The 21,729-nt window shown below is 42.0% G+C and overlaps 1 long non-coding RNA gene across 1 annotated transcript in view; it reads right to left on the bottom strand.

The window, feature by feature from the left end:
• Positions 1–1,997: 1,997 nt before the first annotated feature.
• Positions 1,998–21,729, bottom strand: part of LOC311611067 — a 54,905-nt gene continuing 35,173 nt past the window's right edge. The window contains exon 3 of the long non-coding RNA XR_014793059.1: positions 1,998–2,281. This is a non-coding gene — a long non-coding RNA (uncharacterized lncRNA). The remainder of the gene's footprint in view (positions 2,282–21,729) is intronic.

Below are 21,729 nucleotides of genomic sequence, written 5' to 3' on the forward strand. Positions count from 1 at the left end.
CTCACTTTTCTCATTTGTGAGGTTGAAATAAGTACAGCAGCTCTCTCTTAGAGGTGTTGTGAAGAGTCAAATAAAATAATGTGTAAAGATTTTAACAGTACCTGGCACATAGAAAATGCTTAATGAAATCTATAATAATATTTAATAATGATTAATAATTGTTATTATTGTTCATAATTAATTTTAATCTACTTTTAAGATCAGCCCATATGCTTCCTCTCCTAGAAAACGTTTCCAATTCCTCCTCAGGCTGGGTCAAATGCCTCTTCCATGTGCTCCCATCTGCCCTTGTGCTGCCTTGAATATTGCTGAGCTTCCTCCTGAACTGTGACCTCTGGATGTCAGTGTGGGACTGTGTCTTTCACTTTAACATCACCAGAACCTAGATCAATGCCTGGCACAGACTAGGTCCCGAATGGATGAAGGAATGAGTGAATAAATGAATGAATGACTAAATGCTGCCTTTACTGGAACCAAAGGGGAAGCTTGCTCTTGTTATTTTCTGTGAGAAGCCAGTGATAGAGGAAAGAGGCAGAGAAATGGCGAAGGAGAGCATGAACTGGACCCTTGCCAAAGGCAGGTCAGCCCCTTCCTGTGGTCATTTTTTTGGGCAGAAGAAAAACTAAGTGAAACCTTGTACCAAGCCGGGCCTAAGAAGATAAACAAGCCAAGTGTTCCACCTAGACAATGGCCCGATTCTCCCCGACCGAGGAAGGTGGGAGCTGTGGGGAACCAGACAAACATCCCCTTCCAATTTCCTTCCGTCTGCGCTCAGCTCCTGCAGAGCATCACAGCCCACACCCGCCCCGTGGCCTTTCCTTCATAGAAGGCGTCTTCAAACCCGAGACAGCCTCTTGGATCTGTGAGGTCTGGCTGGAGCTGCAGCGAGTCTGAATCACTCCTCACCACAATGGTCTCAGAATGACAGAGGGTTTCTGTGTCCAGGGTGTGTTCTAAAGTGCGTTTTTGTATTTTGTTTTGTTTTTGTGGCACGGTTTGCTTCCACATAGCCCCGGGCCAACCAGGAAACTGAGATTAGCAGTTTGTGTAGATCAAATCATTGAACTTCAAAACACCCATGAAAATTTGTAGAAACAAAACAACAGCACAAGTACAAAGCTGAAGGAGATGTAGTTTAACAGGAGCACGTGTGACAAGTGACTTAGCTGTCCAGGCGCCTTGTAGGCCCAGCGTGAGTCAGCCAAAGGATGTGGGTGCCAGAGGAACCTCAGGCAGGCTGGACCCAGTGGAGCTTCCAGAAAAAGAAAGGTGATGGCTGACTTTGCTCTGCACCCGTTAGACCACCCTGGAAGAGGTTTGGCTCTGTCTGCACACCCCATCGTGTGAGAGGAAAGGGTGTGACCTGAATGAAGTTACCAAGATTGGGGGGAGGGGTGCAGGGGGAGGACTCAAAACTGTGTCAAGTTGGACAGGGGGAAGAGATGAGTGGCCTGGAGAATTAAGGGTGTAAGTGGAAGGGTTCCGGGGCCTGCTGCCTGTGACCTGTGCTTGGAAGGCCTTCCCCTTCTGTCTGGCTGGTGAACTCCTACTCATCCCTTAGGCCTCAGCTCCTGCCACCTCTTCCAAGAAGCCTTCCTTCACCTCTCTAAGTAGAGCCAGCTGTGCCTCTATTGGGACCTCCTCCCCTTGCATCTGGGAGTCAGGTCCTTTATTTCAGCACAGCTCACTTGGAATGGCATTGGCCGGAGTCTATCCTACTTGGCAACCCTGGTGCCTGCACAGTGGCTGTTCCTCAGCTGATGTCTGATTAAATACCTGCCATGAAAAATGCTGCCAACCATTTTGACCACGAGAAAGAGAGATGATATATATATATATATATATATATATATATATATATATATATATATTTTTTTTTTTTTTTTTTCTATGTGGCTCAAAAAGACGGAACTGGAACAGGGAGTGGAAATTATGAGGTGGATTTCAGCTCAAAATTAGGAAGTGCTTTATAATAATGATGATGGCTTTGTTGGCCATTTTGGTCATTTGTTGCTGCATAACAAGTTATTGGGCCTAAAACAATAAACATGCGTTATCTCACATAGTTTATGTGGGTCAGGAATTCGGGGGAGCAGCTTAGAGGAGTGGTCTTGGCTTGGGATCTCTCAGGAGGATGTAGTCAATATGTCATCTGAAGCTGCCATCATCTGAAGGAGTCCTTGGGGCTGGAGGATCACTTCAGGATGGCTCAGAGCAGGAGGCCTCTCATAGAGTCAGTAACCACACAATGTGGCAGCTGGCTTCCACCAGAGCAGGTGACCTAAGAAAGAGAACAAGGAGGAGGTGCCGTGAATTCTCTGACCTAGCCTCAGAAGTCACAGCCTGCTACTTCCATAATTCTCAGTATGGGAAGAGACTACATATAGGCATGAGTAGTAGGTGGTGAGAATCACTCTGGTCACCTGGGAAGTTGGCTACTAAATTGTGAACCAGGAATTACGAGAAGTATTTAACACCAGGTCTCTCCCAACCACTTTAGGAGGATGGTGTTTTTCATTTTTATTTTTTAAAATATTTAATTGATTTCTACAGAGAGGAAGAGAGTTAGAAACATTGATGAGAGAGGAACATCGATCAGCCTCCTCCGGCACCCCCCCACCGGGAATGTGCCCGCAACCAAGGCACATGCCCTTGACCAGAATCAAACCTGGGACCTCTCAGTCCCCAGGCCGACACTCTATCCATTAAGCCAAACCAGCCAGGGCAATGGTGTTTTTATTATCTCCATTTTATTTTATTTACTTTTTACAAAAAGTGTTTTAGCTTTCAAATTATTTTAGTCTTCATCACAGAAACAATATTTTCATTAGTGTACAGGTTGCCTACTGTATCTTTAAGTTTATTTCATGGACATCTGAGTGTCCATGTAAATGCTAGTTACAGCTGATGGTGTATTTTCAAATTTCCATTGTATGGATAAAGACACTGAAGCACAGAGATGCTAATTAAGTTGTCCATGGTCACATACCTGGAAATCTCTCAGCTTTGCTTTGAACCTAAAAACCCAAAGTCATTACACTTTGTGCAATATTACATTGCACTAAGCTGCCTCTTGGATGCCCACTAGGCAGGGATACTGGAGGAGTGGTACTCAATCCTGGCTGCACATCAACATCAGCTGGGCAGCTTTTGCAAATTCCTGATGCCTGAGCCCGACCCCCAGGGATTCTGATCTAACTGGTCCAGAGTTTGATTCTATGATGTAGAACCATGGAGAAAGGGCCAGTATTGGTTTGGGGTTGGATTGAGTCTTCCCTAAGGTCCTTTCCAAATATTACATGTTATCACCTAGGTGAAACGGAACATATTTTTTATTACTAAGTATCTATGGACTCAAAAATAACATGCTGATGAGTTCCTAATTGTTATCTTTGGCCCCTTCGAGGTAATGTGGACTTGAAAGGCAAGTAGATGTTGAAGAGGCTGAGAAGGGAATCCACAGGAGACACCTAATGCCAGGGTAAAATTTCAGGAATAGAAATGATTAACGAGAGCGTTTTTACACAACTCCTAGCTAACTCACAAGGATTTGAGGAGGAAGATCAAAATAGGGTAAGGTATGTGAAAGCAACTTGCAAAGTAATATGAAAAGAAAAGCCATCATAATGATTATTTTAAAGGGAACATTTCCAAGTGATTCCATCACAGAATTTTTAAAAGATCTTTATTTTATTATTTTTTTTATGTGAAATATTTAATAAGATGTAAGAAGTGTTTAGATTTGTAGGAAAAGATGAGCCCCCAAATTGTACTTTTAAGTGCCATGGTTTGTGCTTATTATTTATTTATTCATATGTTAAACTTCAGAGTACGTGTAATAAACTGTCTGCGGTGCAATGCTATCGATTTCCCTGCATTAGAAGCTGAATTAAATGTGCATTACTCTGGGGTTGGTCACCACGAGGGAAGCTTAAAAAGTTTTGAGGGAAAATAAGTGAAGACTATTATGGCGCTTTAGGCCTCATCTCCTGTCGATCCCTATCACCCTGGGGAAGTTTTACTGCAATTCAGTCGCATGTATATCCTTGCCTTAATGCTTCCTCTAATGGTAGCTAATGGCAACTTGGCTACATCCCTTGCTTTATAAAGAAACAGCTGCCTTCTCCAACTACGTCTCAGACATATCCTAGAAAAGGGTGGTGTTTTTTTGAGTATATTCTGCATAAAATACAAAATTCCTTGGTGAGCCCTTTTTGTTTCATGTTTTCACTAGTTTATTCATTCGTTCAACTAATATTTATTGACTACTTACTCTGTTCTCAGCATTTTGCCAAGTTGTAATTTTTATCATCAAATTACAGTACTTGGAAGAGAATAACTATTCCCTTGTTGTCCTTGGAGAATCTTGAGATATTGGAAGAGTAAAGAGGTGGAATCTGGATTGAATTCCCATCTCCATTGCCTTCCAGCTGGGCAGCCTTGGTCAAGTTATTTTTCGGAAATATCTGGGCTTTTCTTTGTGGCCTAATATATGATCAATATTATAAATGTAATATATACACTGAGTGGCCAGATTATTATGATCTCTGAACTCATAATAATCTGGTCATTCAGTGTATATCCTATATAATAAAAGGCTAATATGCAAATTGTCCCCTCGACCAGGAGTTCGACCAGCAGGCAGGCCAGCCAACCGCCCATGTCCCCTCCCCCTGGTCAGGCTGGCTGAACCCCACCCATGCACGAATTCATATATATATAATGCATTCAGAGATCATAATCTGGCCACTCAGTGTATGTCTGAAGAAAATGACACTGTGTATAGGGTAAATATATGGTATAGAGACATTCAATCTCTATAATGAATTATTTAATAGAATTTTCTATATTCTTACATATTTTTCTTTTATCCTTCAAATAAAACATGTGACCAGACTACATTTTGGTCTTGTTTAAGTTAATTTTACCTGATACTCTGTTTTACTACTATCTTCAGCTCTTGAATCTTTTCTTTCCTTGGTCCTCTGATAATACTCCTATTTCATTGGTTCTGTGCCTTCCATCTGGGATTCCTATTAGAGGCCCCTTCTGTCACAATTCCAAAATTCTAAAATCTATGGAAACCGAACATTTTCTTATAAGCTGGCAACACGCATTTGGCATGACATGATGTGAGTCTATTTATCATTGTTCTTTCTTTCAGTGTTTTACTGCAAAAGTGCAATGTTTTTATTATAGTACTACCCTCAACCTTGCTGGGTGGGTGTATAAAATATCAGGGTATATGCATCACATCCTCTCTCTAAAATCCCCCAAATGTTGCCCTGGCTGGGTAGTAGCTCAATTGGTTAGAGCATTGTCTCAATAAGCAAAAGTCGCGGGTTTGATTCCCACATCAGGGAACATACAAGAACCAACCAATAAATACATAAATAAGTGGAACAAGTATCTCTCCCCCCCCCGTCACCCCTCCCGTCTCTCCTTTTCTCTCTCTCAAATCAATAATTCAAAACATTAAAAAAAAAAAAAATCCCCCAAATGCTGAATCCTGAAGCACATCTGACTCCAAGCATTTTGTATAAAGGATGGTTGGCCTGTGTCCTGGACCTCCCGAACGGGTCCTCCACATCACTCTTGTTTTGTTGTTTTCATATTTATCCTCTGAGTTCTAGGCGAATTTCTTAAGTTTGTCTTCTTCACTAAATTAATTTTTGGCAGCTCTGCCCCCATTGTGGTTTTTCTTTTGGCATTTGCAGTTTCCTTCTCCATGAAAATATTTCCTGATCTTGGAGGGATCCCTTCTTATGACATCTCGCTCTGTATTGGCCAGCTTCAACGGGAAGCTCTGTTTGCCAGAGGCCTTTCACATGCTAGGAACAGAAACCCAGCTGGAAGTGGCTTGAGGAGAGAAAGGACTTTATAGGAAAGTCACTGATAGACTTAAGAGAGAGACTTAGGAGCTAGGACATCTTCCAGGGACCTCAGGGAGAGAGAGAACCAGAAACTTCATGCTGCCAGGTCATATTCTCTCTCCCTCTCCCCCACCTTCCCCCGCTTGGCCTCACTGGCTTCATCTTCTCTATTGCAGTTAAATTTTTGTCTCCTGGTTAGAAACATGAACACTGGTCACACCAAATTCACACCCTTTCAGCTCTGTAACCCAAGAGGTGACAGAATTTCTCTCTCTGGCTTCAGGGAATCATTTCAAGGATAAACACATTGGTTTAGCCTGGATCTCATTCCCAGAACTGTGTCCGTGGGATGAGGTCAAAAAGAGGTGAGACCGGGATCAGTGATTCTCTCTCATTCTTGATGTTTCTATCTCTCTTTCCATCTCCCTTTCTCTCTGAAATAAATAATAATATAAAAAAAAGAAGAGGTGAGGGCAGGATGCTGAGCAGAGTAAACAATACCATCCACTTCATACATTTTCTAAAATGTTGTTCAAATTTACTTCAAATTGGAGAAATCTTCCTGATTCTCTCGGGAGGTTCTCTTCTTTTGGCTTGCAGTGTCTTCTCATAGATATTGTGATGTCTGTTTGCTCGTTTTTTGTTGTTTTTTTAATATATTTTTATTGATTTCAGAGAAGAAGGCAGAGAGATAGAAATATCAATGATGATGTTGCCCGTGTGCCCCCTACTGGGGATGGAGTCAGCAACCCGGGCATATGCCCTTGACTAAAATTGTATTTGGGGCCCTTCAGCCTACGCTTTATCCACTGAGCCAAACCAGCAAGGGCTCCATTGCTTTTTAGAGAGAGTTGAAATGAAAGAAAGAAAGAGAGAGATCAATTGGTTGCTTACTGCATGTGCCCTGATTGGGGTCAAGGATCAAACATGCAACCCAGATACATGCCCTTGACGGGGAATCAAACCTGAGACCCACACTCTACTGAGGAACACCGGCCAGGCCTGTCTGCTCATTTGGGAGAAGGCCCCACTGGGTGGATGCCCTGGTGTATGCCTGGAGCAGCTGCCTGCTCAGGGAGAAAGCCCCGAGGTAGTGGCATCCTGCTTGAGTCTGCCCTCCCTCAGCCTCCACAATAGAAAAGAATGCTGTCAGAATTTGCCTCCCACCATCCCAAAAGCATTTCAATGGAACCCTTTACTGAGTGGCTGTTAGGTTTCTCTTTACTACAAGGAACCAAAATCTCACTCAAACTGTTTGTTGGTTTTTTTTAAAATATATTTTATTGATTTTTTAAAGAGAGTAAGAGAGAGGGATAGAGAGTTAGAAACATCGATGAGAGAATCAGCGATCAGCTGCCTGTTGCACACCCCCAGTGGGGATGTGCCCTCAACCAAGGTTGCAGGCCGACGCTCTATCCACTGAGCCAAACTGGTTTCAGCTCATACTGGTTTTAAGAGGATTTTTTATTGCGGAGAAGGCCAACAAAATAACATAACAAACAAAAAAAATATTGGAGTGGGGAATTTTTTGCCCCTCTCTTTAAAGGATTTGTGAGCCCTGAACAGTTTGGCTCAGTGGATAGAGCATTGGCTTGGGGACTGAAGGGTCCCAGGTTCAATTCCAGTCAAGGGCATGTACCTTGGTTGTGGGCACATCCCCAGTAGGAGGTGTGCAGGAGGCAGCTGATAGATGTTTCTAACTCTCTATCCCTCACCTTTCCTCTCTGTAAAAAAAATAAATTAAAAAAATAAAGGATTTGTGAATATATGTCTTGTTCATTTTGGGATATTTTATTCGGTATTTAAGGGATAAAATTGAGACTCCCTTCATGATAAATACATAAATTAGTATTTTTTAATGAATAAAATAAATTAGTGTAACTTCTACCATTAAGATCTAGTATATTTAATATAATGGGAGAAACTAAACACTATCCCTCCTCTTGGCCTGTGTACCAGGTACAGTTCTAAGGATTTGTACACACAGCCTCATTTATTCTCAAACAACTCTCTGGGAAGGTATCAGTTATGATTCCTGTTTTAGAGCTGAGAACAATAAAGCTCAGAGATGTTAAGTAACTTAACTAAGCTCACACAGCTAGTAAATAGCCACTAGTTATATAGCTCCAAAGCTTATATTCTTTCAAGTATGATACTCTACCAATCTGGAAAATGCTATGCATTTGGGTCTTTTAAAATGTGAACGAAATTTACTAGATATTTCAGTGGTCATTGAGCTTTCTGATCTAGATATGCCTCAAAGGGGAGACCGGGAACTCCTAGCTGGAGAAGCACCAGATACCTCTGGATACCTCTCTTGGGTCCCCAATGCCTTTGCAGGAATACTAGCAGAGTTAGTCCTTAAAAGGAGCAATCCTTTTAACCCTGGACTGAAATAGTCAGCTGAAATTTCCTCTGGGATTGCAAACTCATTTTAACAAAACACAATCAAGAAGAGGAATCTGCAACTAAAAAAAAAGAGCTTTTATGAAAATAAATTCTTTTCTTTATTACTTTACATATGTAACATCAAACAGTGCCTGAAACCCAGCCAGTGTCGCTCAGCATTGACCTTTGAACTGGGAGGTCATGGTTTGATTCCCAGTCCGGTCACATGCTTGGTTTGTGGGCTCAGTCCCTATTCCGGGGTACAGGGAGCAGCCAATTGACACACTCTAAAATTCAACTCTAAATTTCTAATTTTGCTGGCTATTATACTTTGAAGGACCTGAGGGCCATGCAATATCAAATGTCCCCAGCAGAGGTCAGAAGAAGTCACTAAAAACTGAGTTTCACATTAATCTTAGTTACCCCTAAAAATACAGCCTTATGGCAGGCCCTATCCTCCATGTTATTTAGCCGATTGTTAACATTGAGCCAGGCGTAAAGGCAGGTATTGTTCTTGAACATTTAAAGCATAGATGCATTGCCTTCTTTGGGCCTCTTTGCCAAGTGTAAATCATTTCCCATTTGTTAATGCCTGATGAACCGAGGTAAGTAAATTGCTTGACAGTATGTGATCAAAGGGTTAGGGAAGGATTTATACTTAGAGTCCATGTAAATGATAAACTTGCTACAGAAAATTCCATTTCATCAAAACTTTTTATAACAAATGAAACCTTACCTAATAACCTATTTATTTTGAAATATATTGACCTCAGCAACATTTTTTCTTTCTATTGTTCCCTCCCCAGCTTTATAGACATAATTGGCATATAACATTGTGTCATTTTAGGACATACACCTTAATAATATACATATGCATTGCAAAATGCTTCTCACAATGGGGTTATTAATATATCCATCACCTCACATAGTTAAAATTTGAAAAATTCTTGTCACAGTGGAATTTGAACAATCTTTTTCTCTCTCTTCTGGTTTTATCAGGGAAAGAAAGGCATTTGGGAAATACACCATTACAGAAACAGAAACTCCCAATAAAAATTTAAATGCGAAGTCATGTCAGAGGAATGGCAGCAGAAGGGCCTATCTTTTCCTCTCGCCCTGACATTTCAACAAGTTAACCAGACCTCACCTGCAGAGCCAACGCTTGTGCTGGGTCTTCAGCACCCTGCTGAGCAGTAAGCCAGTGCTCCACCTTTGACCTAAGGACCTTTATTTTATAACCTAACCCAGCACTTAACTTTTCTTTAATACAGCACTAGCTCACTGATTGTCTGCCGTTTTCTCCTCTTATCACAAGCTCCTCAGGACAACGTCTGTGCCCATAGCTGCCACCATTATAGACTCACGACCCAGCAGGGAGGATAGACTGGGCTATGAGGAGAGGAGAGAGCAGGAGGGCAAGAGAGATGGAAGACTGACTCATGTCCCTTAGGAGAGAGAAGGGAGGTCATGCCGTGCTTCTATATAAGCTATATACAATATACAGCTTGTATATTGTATAATATACAAGGTATATTGTATAATATACAAGGTGTCCCCCCAAAAATGTAGACACGCTTTAACAGCTGATAGCTTAAGCTTTGAAATGAAGTGTACTTTAAGAAACACTGCCTTTGTAATTATTCGGAGTGTGTGTACACTTGTTTGGGGACACCCTATATATAAGCAGTGAGGCAATTTAAAGACAGGCTGTGAGGGGTAAGGTGGACTCCAGGAAAGGTCAGAGGGGGGCTAGCAGAGGGGATGGCTGAACAGAACACTCCAGGTCAGACAGAGCATGCATGGCCTGCCGGGAATGACAGTCAAGTAGGGACCAGGCAGGGACAGGCAAAAGCAGGATCTGCTACCCGCTCACATTCCAGAGACCATTCCAAGGACCGGAGCCAGTCCCTGTGGGACCTCCCAGTGACACATGTTGAAAACCAAAGATTAAAAGCGAGGCAGCTGCTTCCCTATGCTGACCATAGCTCAGAACTCTCTAGAAAGTATTGGAACTCTTAGGCTATCTGTTTGCTCACATGAAAAGAAAGTGGAAGGAAGTGTTGATTCAAAGAGAAACTTCCTGCTTCTGTCTGAAGAAGACTGGGTCCTGATTCTGATGCTGACTCTGGCAATTGCCTAGACCCAGCCAAGCTCCTTTGCTCCTCTCGCCTTGCTTTTGGTACCTGTATTGAAGCTCTGGAGTAATAGTGGCGAGCCACTACCTTCAGGAATGGGGAAGAAGCGACTGTAATTTTGGATTGCTAGCATATACCCCAAAGACAGCACAAAGAACATATCGTTGTCATGTAATTTAAGATTTTTTTTATGAAACCAGAAAAAGACCCCTCACACCTCATAGGATGGCTACTATTAAAAAACAAACAAACAAACAACAACAAAAACAGAAAATAAATGTTGGTGAGGATGTAGAGAAATTGGAACCCTTGTGCACTGTTGGTGGGAATATAATACAGTACAGCCATTGTGGAAAACAGTTAACCAAAAAATTAAAAATAGGGTTGCCATATGATCCAGCAATTTCACTTGTGGGTATTTACCTAGAAGAACTGAAAGCAAGGTCTTGAAGAGAGATTTGCATACCCCTGTTGATAGTAGCATTATCAAAATAGCCAAAAAGTGGCTATTGTCAAGTGTCCATCGACAGATGAATAGCTAACAAAATATGGTCTATACAGACCTTGGAATATTACTCAGTCTTAAAAAGGAGGGACATTCTGACACTTGCTACCATGTGGATGAACTTTGAGGACATTATGTTAAGTGAAATAAGCCAGTTGTGGAAAGACAACTTAAAATAGCTTTATAGAGACAAAAAGTAGAATGGTGGTGGCCAGGGGCTGGGAGGAGAGGAGATGTGACATTAGTGCTTAGGGTACAGAGTTTCCATTTACAAGGTGAAAGGAATTATGGGAATGGATGGTGGTGAAGGTTGCAAAACAATGTGAATGTACTTAATGCCACTGAACTGCACAATTAACAATGGTTAAGATGATAACTCTTATGTTATGTACATGTTCCCACAATAAAAAAAATGGAAAAAATAACAAAAAAGTCTGGAATAGCCTGTTGGTGTGGCTCATTGGTTGAGCATGGATCTAGCTATGAACAAGGAAGTCACCATTAAATTCAGGGTTAAGGAAAGTAATAATACTAAATATTGAACATGTACACGATGTATTTATTTATTTATTTTTATTTTTAAAATATATTTTTATTGATTTTTTTTACAGAGAGAAAGGGAGAGGGATAGAGAGCTAGAAATATTGATGAGAGAGAAACACCGACCAGCTGCCTCTTGCACACCCCCCACCGGAGATATGCCGGCAACCAAGGTACATGCCCTTGACTGGAATTGAACTCGGGACCCTTTAGTCCACAGATGAATGCTCTATTCACTGAGCCAAACCAGTTTTGGCAGCAAACGATGTATTTATAATAACCCTAATAACAGCTGCCACTTCTCTAAAGAAAGTATGTAGAGCATCATAAGTGCAATAACATTGTCCTTCCCATTTTACAGACAAGGAGACTAATTCTTAGAGATTAAACAATTTGCCTAAAAGTAGACTAGTGAATAGTGGATTCCAGGCATGCATGACCGCAAAGGTGCATTCTTACATGCCTTGGTTCTCTTTCATTACAACAATTTCCGCATTGCTCACCCTAGTCCAGGGGCACTGGCAGCACAGAAGTTCCTCTGGCAGCCTCAGGACCTTTACAGGTGCTGCCCTTTCCACCTGGCATGTAATTGCCCCCAGATATCTACATAGCTCCCCTCTCTCTCACTTCCTTCAGGTCTCTGACCACTTGTCACCTTATTATTGAGGCCTCCCCCACCCAACACACATATGAACTAGTACATGCCATCTCCCTCCCTCTACCTCTATGTTGTTCCTCGTTATCCCTTACTGGTTTGCCTGTCTCCCCAACTAAGACAGAAATCCCACGAGGTCAGAAGTCTGTTTTGCCCATGGCTGTACCTTCTGCATTAATGAGTGAGTGAGTGAATGAATGGCTACTAGCATTAGTGTGACTGCTGGGCACAACAACAATGGTCTAGATGCCAGGATTTGAGGGAAGGCCACCCCCAAGCCCTCATTCTTCTTACTAGTGATTTAACTGTACAACAGGGCCCAGTTCTGGCAGCATAGTTCAAGCTAGGAATGACACCACCCTCCCGTCCTCCCTCTTCTTCTTCTTCATATATATATATATAATTGATTTATATACATTTATCTATATCTATATCTATATCTATATCTATATCTATATCTATATCTATATCTATATTATTGATTTTTTACAGAGAGGAAGAGAGAGGAATAGAGAGTTAGAAACATCGATGAGAGAGAAACATGGGTCAGCCGCCTCCTGCACACCCCCCACCGGGAATGTGCCTGCAACCAAGGCACATGCCCTTGACCAGAATCGAACCTGGGACCCCTCAGTCCGCAGGCCGAGGCTCTATCCACTGAGCCAAACCGGTTTCAGCCCTCCCTCTTTATCAGAAGACTGACTTACCTCTCTCCCACACCCAAAGCAAATACCTCCCCTTTGGGCCTTTTCTGCTCATTGTCTGGATCGGGAGAAACTAAAGGTTGTCTAACTGGGGATGAGAGTGAGAGGGAGGAAAGGGGGCCAGCAACCATAAGACCCTCTGGGGATAGGGAGGCGGTCTGTTTTATCCCTGACACCCCCCTGTAATTTCTTCCCTCTGGCTAGTTTATTCTAGCAGGAATAAACTTCCTTTTGGCTGACCAACTTGAGCAGACTTTAAAGACAGGCTCAGGCCTACACCCCATGCCCTGCCCCCATCCAGTTCCAGGTTAGTGTCCCTCCTCAATGGCCCCAGGGTAGTCACAGCTCCCTGTATACTGGTCAAGCCTTCATTGTCTCTGTTTTCTCCAGACTGGTAGTTTTCCTTTTTTCCTGGGGCCACAAGACTAGCACAGCTTTGGGCAGATGGCAGGTCCTCAAAAATAAATATTTTGTTAAAGAAATAGAAGGGGAAATGGGAAGGTAATCAAGGACACATGCAAACATTTTGATGGCCAGCATTAAATAGTATAAATTAGCACTATGCTTTCTCTTATGTTGTCTCTCGCTACAAACACCAGTGGCCAGTCGGAGTCCCAGAAGTCACTGCGTTTTATTTAAGATGTATGTCTGACTCAAACACGCCTTGCCCTGCAAAACCAGTGTTGCTGGTAGCAGGCTGCTGGCATCGGTTCCAAACCAGCCCCAAGGGTAATGACACCAATACCACGGGAGCCTATTTCCTTCCTTCTCTCAAGCCCAGCACCTTCTTCTTCAGACCACCTCTGCCTGGGACGGCAGGGAGATAGAGTTTATAGAGGAAGGGGTAGAGGAAGGACGAGCAGTAGGGGAAGCTCTGAGGGGTGGGTGAGCACCCCACCTTTTCTTTCAGTTTCCTCTGACTCTTTGGGAAGGACATGGCCCTTGCTGGGGGGCTTCAGAAATGGCCAAAAGGCTGAGAGGGTGCAGCCTCCTTCACACCCAGAATTTTGATAACTTGCTGTTTTCCAGATTTTGTTTGCACCGCACCGGTGGAACTGGTCCACCTTCATTACAACTCCACCAGACTGACAGGTTTGCAGTGGCCCAGTGACGGTCCCTTCATCAAGCAGCTCCCTCACTTGCTAGACTTCCATCTGATTCTGTGGTTGGGTGGAGCCCCTACAGGTGGCTTTAGCCAGCACGTGCACTTTGAAGACCCCTGTTGAGACTAGAGCCAGCTTTCCCAAACTTGTAGGCATCACCTGGAGGTCCAAATTAGTAGATCTGGGGACTCCCTGAAATTTATTACAGAAATGCCTCCAGATAATTCATCAAATAGCCAATGAAAACCCAATTCAAGAGCATCTATCTGGCTCCTTCCTACCTGTTGGGCCTAATTTCCTGAGCGCTCATTCTGTATTTCTTTTTTTTTTTTTAATATATTTTTATTGATTTTGTACAGAGAGGAAGGGAGAGAGATAGAGAGTTAGAAACATCGGTGAGAGAGTCATCAATCAGTTGCCTCTTGCACACCCCCTACAGGGGATATGCCCACAACCAAGGTACATGCCCTTGACCGGAATCGAACCCGGTACCTTTCAGTCCCCAAGCCGATGCTCTATCCATTGAGCCAAACCGGTTTCGGCTCATTCTATATTTCTTATGGTTAGCTCTGGGCAGAAGGATCTTCCCCTCTTTCCTGCTCTGTCTGACATTTATCATGTTAACCTACAAATAAAAGACCAAAGTGAGGGTCCCTGCTTGCCCAGGCTCTCTAGTTGCAAGGGGAAACCAGGAAAGTGAAACTCAGGCATTTTCAGTTTCTCTAGTGGGAAGTGGGTCCTTCCTCCTAATAAAGTGAAGAGTCCTCCAAATTTAATAAAGGGGCTCAAATGCTGGGTGGGAGAGAGAAGAGAGGAGAGAGGAGAGAGAAAAGAGAAGAGAGAAGAGAGAAGAGAGAAGAGAGAAGAGAGAAGAGAGAAGAGAGAAGAGAGAAGAGAGAAGAGAGAAGAGAGGAGAGAGAAGAGAGGAGAGAGAAGAAAGAAGAGAGAAGAGAGAAGAGAGAGAAATGTCTTTTACACTGAGGTCCAAGGAAGAAGGGATGGGTTCTAGAGCTGGCTTGGAGGAGGAGAGCCCTCAGCAGGGATAGGGGACAAATGCAATTTGAGGTTGTGGTGCAGGTATATGATGTGTGAGGCATAACTCCACCGCCTCCACTGCCACAGAGCAAGAGTTACCAAATGCAAACACAGGAAGGGAAATTGAGCAATCCCAAGAAGAAGTGGAGTCTAAATATGTTCCGGAAGAAGGGAAGGCTCATTTCTCCCTACCTTGGCAGAGAGATAGTTTGAGTGGGGAGGAGGAAAAGAGTCTAATTCATCTTTGGCATTTACTATCTTTGAATGCCATGCAGGCACCAGACTGCTGCTGACATCATCTCCTTTGGTATGGGGAAAGGCACTAGCCTGGAGCAAAGGAAATGGTGCAATCTTGATAAATTGGTCAGGAAAAGACTTGTTTCCACTTTTCACACTCTCTTGGCTTTTCTCCCTTTCTCAAAAGCCTCTCTTACGTGGAAGTGGGCAAGTGGAGGCAGGGCTTACAGGGTTGGATTTTTGAGCCTTGCTGGAGATGAGTCATTATATTATATGAAAATAAGTTCATATAGTTTGTTTGTGAATGCTCTAATATTCCTGGGCATTCCCATCTACCTGTGCTTAATATCAAGGAAACTGCTCATCTACACATAAATCATACTTAGCAGATATTTTCTCAATCAAGAATTATTCTTAATGATTAAAAAAAAAAGGACATTTACATGCCCAGTTAAATATTTGTCTAATTAGACAAAAAGCTTTAAAAAAAAAAAAAAAAAAACGCACAAAAACAGGCAGTTCGGTTCAGCATTGGAAACCAGGTCATCCTAACTGGATTATAGTTGTCACATAAACTTATTTGAATTTGACGTTCAACTTTTGATTCTTTCAAGGTGTTATTGCTCCACCTCTGGGTTTCCCTAAATCCCCAGGCTCCGTATCTGTCCACCAGGAGACTTCTTGGCAGCTAGCTTTGGCCCACACTGACAGTGTCTTGGTTGAAGCCGGTGATTGGTGGCCTGAATCCTGCCTATAAATGTGTTTGGTTGAGGCCACCTTATGTTTTAACAAAATGTGAGCTACATTCAGCTAAACAGAGCAGATAGGTTATGAAAGATGACCTGAACTTCTTACAGAAATACAATTAAAAGTTAGTAAAGAAAGTTTTTAAAGAAAAAAAAAAATCCACCTTAGGACAAAGAGAACAGGAAATATGACAGAAATTTCCAAGAGAGAAAGATACATATCACACGATCTCACTTTTTTTGTGGATTATAATGAACAACATAAACTGATGAACAAAAACAGATTCAGAGACAGAGAAGCATCGATCGGATGCTCAAACCTCAGAGGGAAGGTAAGGGACGGGGGGGGGGGGGGGGGTGTTAGGGGGAGAGATCAACAAATGATTTGTATGCATGCCAATAGACGCAGACACCAGGTAAAGGCATGAATGGGAGTGGGGAAGGGGAGCAATGGGGGGAATAAGAACACATATGTAGTACCTTAATCAATAAATTTTTTTTAAAAGAAAATAAATTTCAAGGTGCTTCTGGAATCATACCTTCTCCAGAAGCAAATGCTGTCACTAGTCTCTATGGGTCCTTTCAGAGATATGCTTTTCAGAAACAAGCAATTACAAATATATGAATTCTTTGCTACTCTCTTTTAGACAAATGGTAGACTACTATACACAGTGTTCTGCACCTTACTTAAAAAAAAAAATCTTCATGCCCTGGCCGGGTAGCTTAGTTGGTTAGAGCATTGTCCTGATACACCAAGTTTCAGGTTCAGTCACCAGTCAGGGCACATAAGAATCAACCAGTGAATACATAAATAAATGGAATAGCAGATCAATCTCTCTCTCTCTCTTTCAAATCAATTAAAAAAAATTTAATTTATCTTTACGATCATTCCATATCAGTATTCAATGCATCCTTTTAGGATCTTCACAGTGTGCCACTGTATGAATGAAGCATAATTAATTTAACCCAGTTCACTATTGTGGAATGTATAGGCTGTTTTGAATCTGTTTTTTTAAAAAGAGTAGAATTCAGCTCACAAAATTCTAGCCGTGTAACTTTAGGCAAGCTACATATCCTCTTTGATCTTGAGTTTTAGCATTTGTAAAATAACAGTAAAAAGAGTCCATCTCTCCTACCTCACAGAGGAATCGGGAGGATACACGGGGATTTTAGTATGTAAAGCAACAGCAGAGACTTCCCGGCCTTGGTCAGGTGTGTCCCACTGTAATGACCCTGAGAGCCTGTCCCTGGGGAAGTGCTTTCCTGCTTCCCATCCTGCTTTACCTCCTGGGTCAGCGAAGGGAGGTTTCACCCAGAAGTAAGGGTTCCAGCGTCCTATCCAAGGGAGCCTGTGGAGGGGACTGCTTCCCCTGCCCTCATGTTGTCACTCTCGGAATTAGCCACAGGCCCAGCAGGCTGTCTGCCTTCCCTGACGCTGACCTAATTGGCAAAGACTGCAGAGAAATGTCAGGCCCCAGGCCCAGTGCATCTTTGGGATGTTTGCTGGCCGGGTGGATTCTGGTCAACAGGAAGACAAAAGTTGAAAAAAACAACAGGAAAGAAGAAAAGAAAAAAACAACAGGAGAGAAGCCCCTGCCATGGAAACAGGAAGAAGGCTGGCTGCTGACTCTCTCTTTCTCTTTTTTAAATTATTTATTTGTTTGTTTATTTGATATAGAAACAGCTTTATGGACATATAATTTATATGTCATGTAATTCACCTATTTAAAGTGTATTGAAACTTCAATGGTTTTTACTATATTCAAGAGGTGTACAACCATCAGCCTAATCAATTTTGGAACATTTTTGTCACCCAAAAGGAAACACCATGCTCATTTCCACCCCCACCCCTTCAATCAACCACTAATGTACTCCAGTCTCTATGGATTTGCCTATTCTGGATATTTCATATAAATGAAATCCTATACTTTGTAGTTTCATATGACTGGCTTTTTTCTCTTAAGCACAATGTTTTCAAGGTTCATCCATTGTAGCATGAATTGGTACTTCATATCTTGTTATTGACAAATAATATTCTGCCTTATGGTTCTGTCACATGTTGCCTATCCATTCATCAGTTGACGGACATTTGAGCTATTTCCATTTTTTTTTGGCAATTATGAAGAATGCTATTGTGTGGAAAGATGTTTTCCTTTCTCAGATATATATCTAGAAGTGGAATTGTTAATTCCTATGGTAACTCTATATTTAACCTTTGGAGGAAGTGGCATTTTACATTGCCACCAGCAGTATATGAGGGCTCTGATTTCTCCACATTCTCACCAACACTTGTTATTATCTGTTTTTTCTACTCTAGCCATCTTAGTGCTATCTCATGGTTTTGGTTTGCATTTCCCTGGGGACTAATGAGGTTGAGCATCTTTTCATGTGCTTATTGCCATTTGTATATCTCCTTGAGAAAATGTCAATTCAGATCTTTTGTCTATTTTTAATCAGGTATTTTTTTATTGTTGATTATGAGTTCTTTATATATTTTAGTAAGGATCTTATTTTATTTTTTGGGGGGGGGTCTTATTTTAATCTTTTTGAAATTATTGTCTTCTCAGTCATAGGCATTCTCACTCAGAGCATCAATGTACCTGAATCCAAAGACTACAGATAGATGGGTTTGTCAGGATGCAAAGTCTTTGCAAGCTGATACAACATTATGGGGGCCCTAGGGACCCCTGGAGTCAAGGAGATCCAGCTAGCAATTTTAAAAGAATGTGTTCAATCTCACTAAAGCTATATCCTGTTCCTCTCCTTTCCTTGAATAAGAGGAAACAGCACTGTTCCACCTCAGGTGCACACCCCAGGAAGAGTGCATCTTTAGGAAACAGCACAGTACAGGCAGGGAACCTTCCATGGTGCATGGACACCAGGGCCCCAAGAAGTGTTTCATTATTTCATTTCTTCTCTTTTCCTTTTACTACATATTTAATGATGGTTTCTTTTCTGTTAATGATGATGTCTTTATGTCACATATAGAGACTCAAAGATGAGTAAGTCATGGAGGGAGAAATAGAAACACAAACAAAATTTTCAATACCATGTGAACAGAAATCTATTCTGTTCACATGGTATTGAAATGGGAGTGTGGAGAAAGAAGCAACCTCTTTTGTCAAGAAGGGATAATGGTACAAAAGGAAATTGGAAAGTATGGGAGCTCCATGAGATCATATTTAAGCTGGTCTTGAAGAGTGGGTGTGAGGTGAACAAGGAGAACTTCACAGGAGATAGAATTATGCATCATCTGAGAGTTGATGTACGGGCTGGATCGGGCTGTGTGAACCTTGACACACGTGCAAAATCATAGGTGTTTAACAGCATGGCAAGGTCCTCTTGTGCCTTTGTAATAAATGGCTTTTGAGTGGATCAATTGATTCCTTTAGGGCAGTCTGATTCCAGCCCACCTCTAGGTTCAGAGTGAGTATTTTGGGCAGAAGGACAGAGTAGGGAATGACTTAACCCCAAAGCAGAATGAGGTTGTCTGAGACGTCAGTCCGATTCCTTAGTTGTTAAGGTTCACATAGCCTGATCCAGTCTGTACACCACCCCTCAGATAATACATAATTTTATCTGCTGTGAAAGAGCCAGTAAGAGGGAACAGTAACTCTAGAAAGGGGTGGGTACGGTACCAAACAGGGGATTGGTGAGAGGGAGAGAGAGGAGACCCAGAAGACACACTGTCCGTTCTATACGTCTGTTTGCCCTTACGTCTTACCTAGTGTCCACAAACTTGTGATGAGTTGCTCAACAAATGACGTCAAAGGCTGAGCTCTTGGTGTAAAACAGGTGCTCTTATTCAGTCCCTAAGTGCCAAAAACATCACATTGCCCATGGACCCTTGTCCTCTGGAAGGTGGCAGGAGGGTAATCACTATTTTCCTAGAAGCCCCAGGAGAGCTGCCAGCTGGATGTGAACTGAGTTCCTGTTGCCCCTGTCCCGGTTTGACATGCTGCCCCAGGTCTGTGTTGCAGTGTGAGAGCAGGGTATGTTTGTCAAGAAGCTCCCTGGTAAGTCACTGGAAGCTCAACTCAAACGGCTTAGAACAGTAATAAAAGGTGGATCTCGCACAGCAAGAATTCCTTGTACATCATGCTGAGTGAAATAAGCCAGTCAATGAAAGAGAAACACCACATGACCTCACTCATTTATGGATAATAAAGAACATTATAAACTGATGAACCAAAAGATAGATATAGAGACAGTAAAGCAACAAGCAGACTGTCAAATTACAGCGGGGAGGGTAGGGAGATCTGGGGGAGATAAGAGATCAACCGAAGGACTTGTATACATGCATATAAATACAACCAATGGACACAAAACTCTGGGGAGGGAGGGTACGTATGGGAGGGGGGGCAATGTTAAAATATGTACATAGATAATAATTTAATAAAAAAAAGTTTTTTAAAAAAAGAATTCCTTGTAGACTGCAGGGGTTGGGGCGACATTTTTAATTCATCTTTACCTTGAAGATGTGTACCTTTGGGACTCCCTATTTGTGAGGGGATCTCCCACTAAAAGCCTCACATTCTGCAGAGCTTTGCCTGATCTTGAAATCAGTCAAGTTCACCAGGTTTGGCAAAACCCTCAGGGCAAGAGCTGCCTTCAGCACTTTTCTCTGTAATTAGTCTGAGGATTCTTTACTTTCTCACCAGCTCAGAGATATATTCCAGAAGACATTTTTAATATTTCATCTGTCATGATTAGCAGTTTACAAGTGAGGCAGTCAGTAGGATTACTTAGTCTGTGATGTTACCAGACACAAATGCCATTTCTAACTCTATATTCATATTCACCAGTTAACAAAAACTGTGAGAGAAGGATTTAAAGTGAGAAAGCCCTTTGGAAATCTCAGTTTTCTCTTTTTTGTTAATATATATTTTAATAGAAAATTGGTGTACATGATACAACATTCAAATAATATTATAGGACATTTAGCCGAAACCGGTTCGGCTCAGCGATAGAGCGTTGGTCTGCGGACTGAAAGGTCGCAGGTTCGATTCTGGTCAAGGGCATGTACATTGGTTGCAGGCACATCCCCGGTAGCGGGGGTGCAAGAGGCAGCTGGTCGATGTTTCTCTCTCATTGATGTTTCTAGCTCTCTATCTCTCTCCCTTCTTCTCTGTAAGAAAATCAATAAAATATATTTTAAAAAATAATATTATAGGACATTTAATTAAGATAGTATTTAAAGTCTCCTTCCTACCCCTCACTCCCAGCAGCCACCCACTTTCTACACATATAAAATAAACATTACATGTGTTCTTCCCCATTCCATCCTTTTTAAAAATACAAAAGATGGCAGGTTATTTTTCACCTAACAATATATCTTGCAAATTGTTCCCAACTAGCACACAATGGATGAGCTTTTTCATCCTTTTGCGTGGCCTCATAGTATTCAGTAATATAGAGGGGTCAGCAAACTCATTAGTCAACAGAGCCAAATATCAACAGTACAACGATTGAAATTTCTTTTGAGAGTCAAATTTTTTAAACTTAAACTTCTTCTAATGCCACTTCAAAATAGACTCACCCAGGCCGTGGTATTTTGTGGAAGAGCCACACTCAAGGGGAAAAAGAGCCACATGTGGCTCTCGAGCCGCAGTTTGCCTACCACAGGTATAATACATTAAAGCAGGCCTCTATTATGGACATTTAGGTTGTTTCCAAGCTTCTACTATGCAGCAATGATTAACCTGGCACGTATGTCATTTTATGCTGCTTGAGTATGTCTGTAGGATCATTCATGAAGGGGAATTACTAGGTAAAAGGGCAGGTGCATTTCTGATTTTATAGAGATTG

Source organism: Pipistrellus hanaki, assembly GCF_964339955.1.
Source record: "Pipistrellus hanaki genome assembly, chromosome: 16".
In the NCBI taxonomy this organism is placed as follows: domain Eukaryota; kingdom Metazoa; phylum Chordata; class Mammalia; order Chiroptera; family Vespertilionidae; genus Pipistrellus; species Pipistrellus hanaki.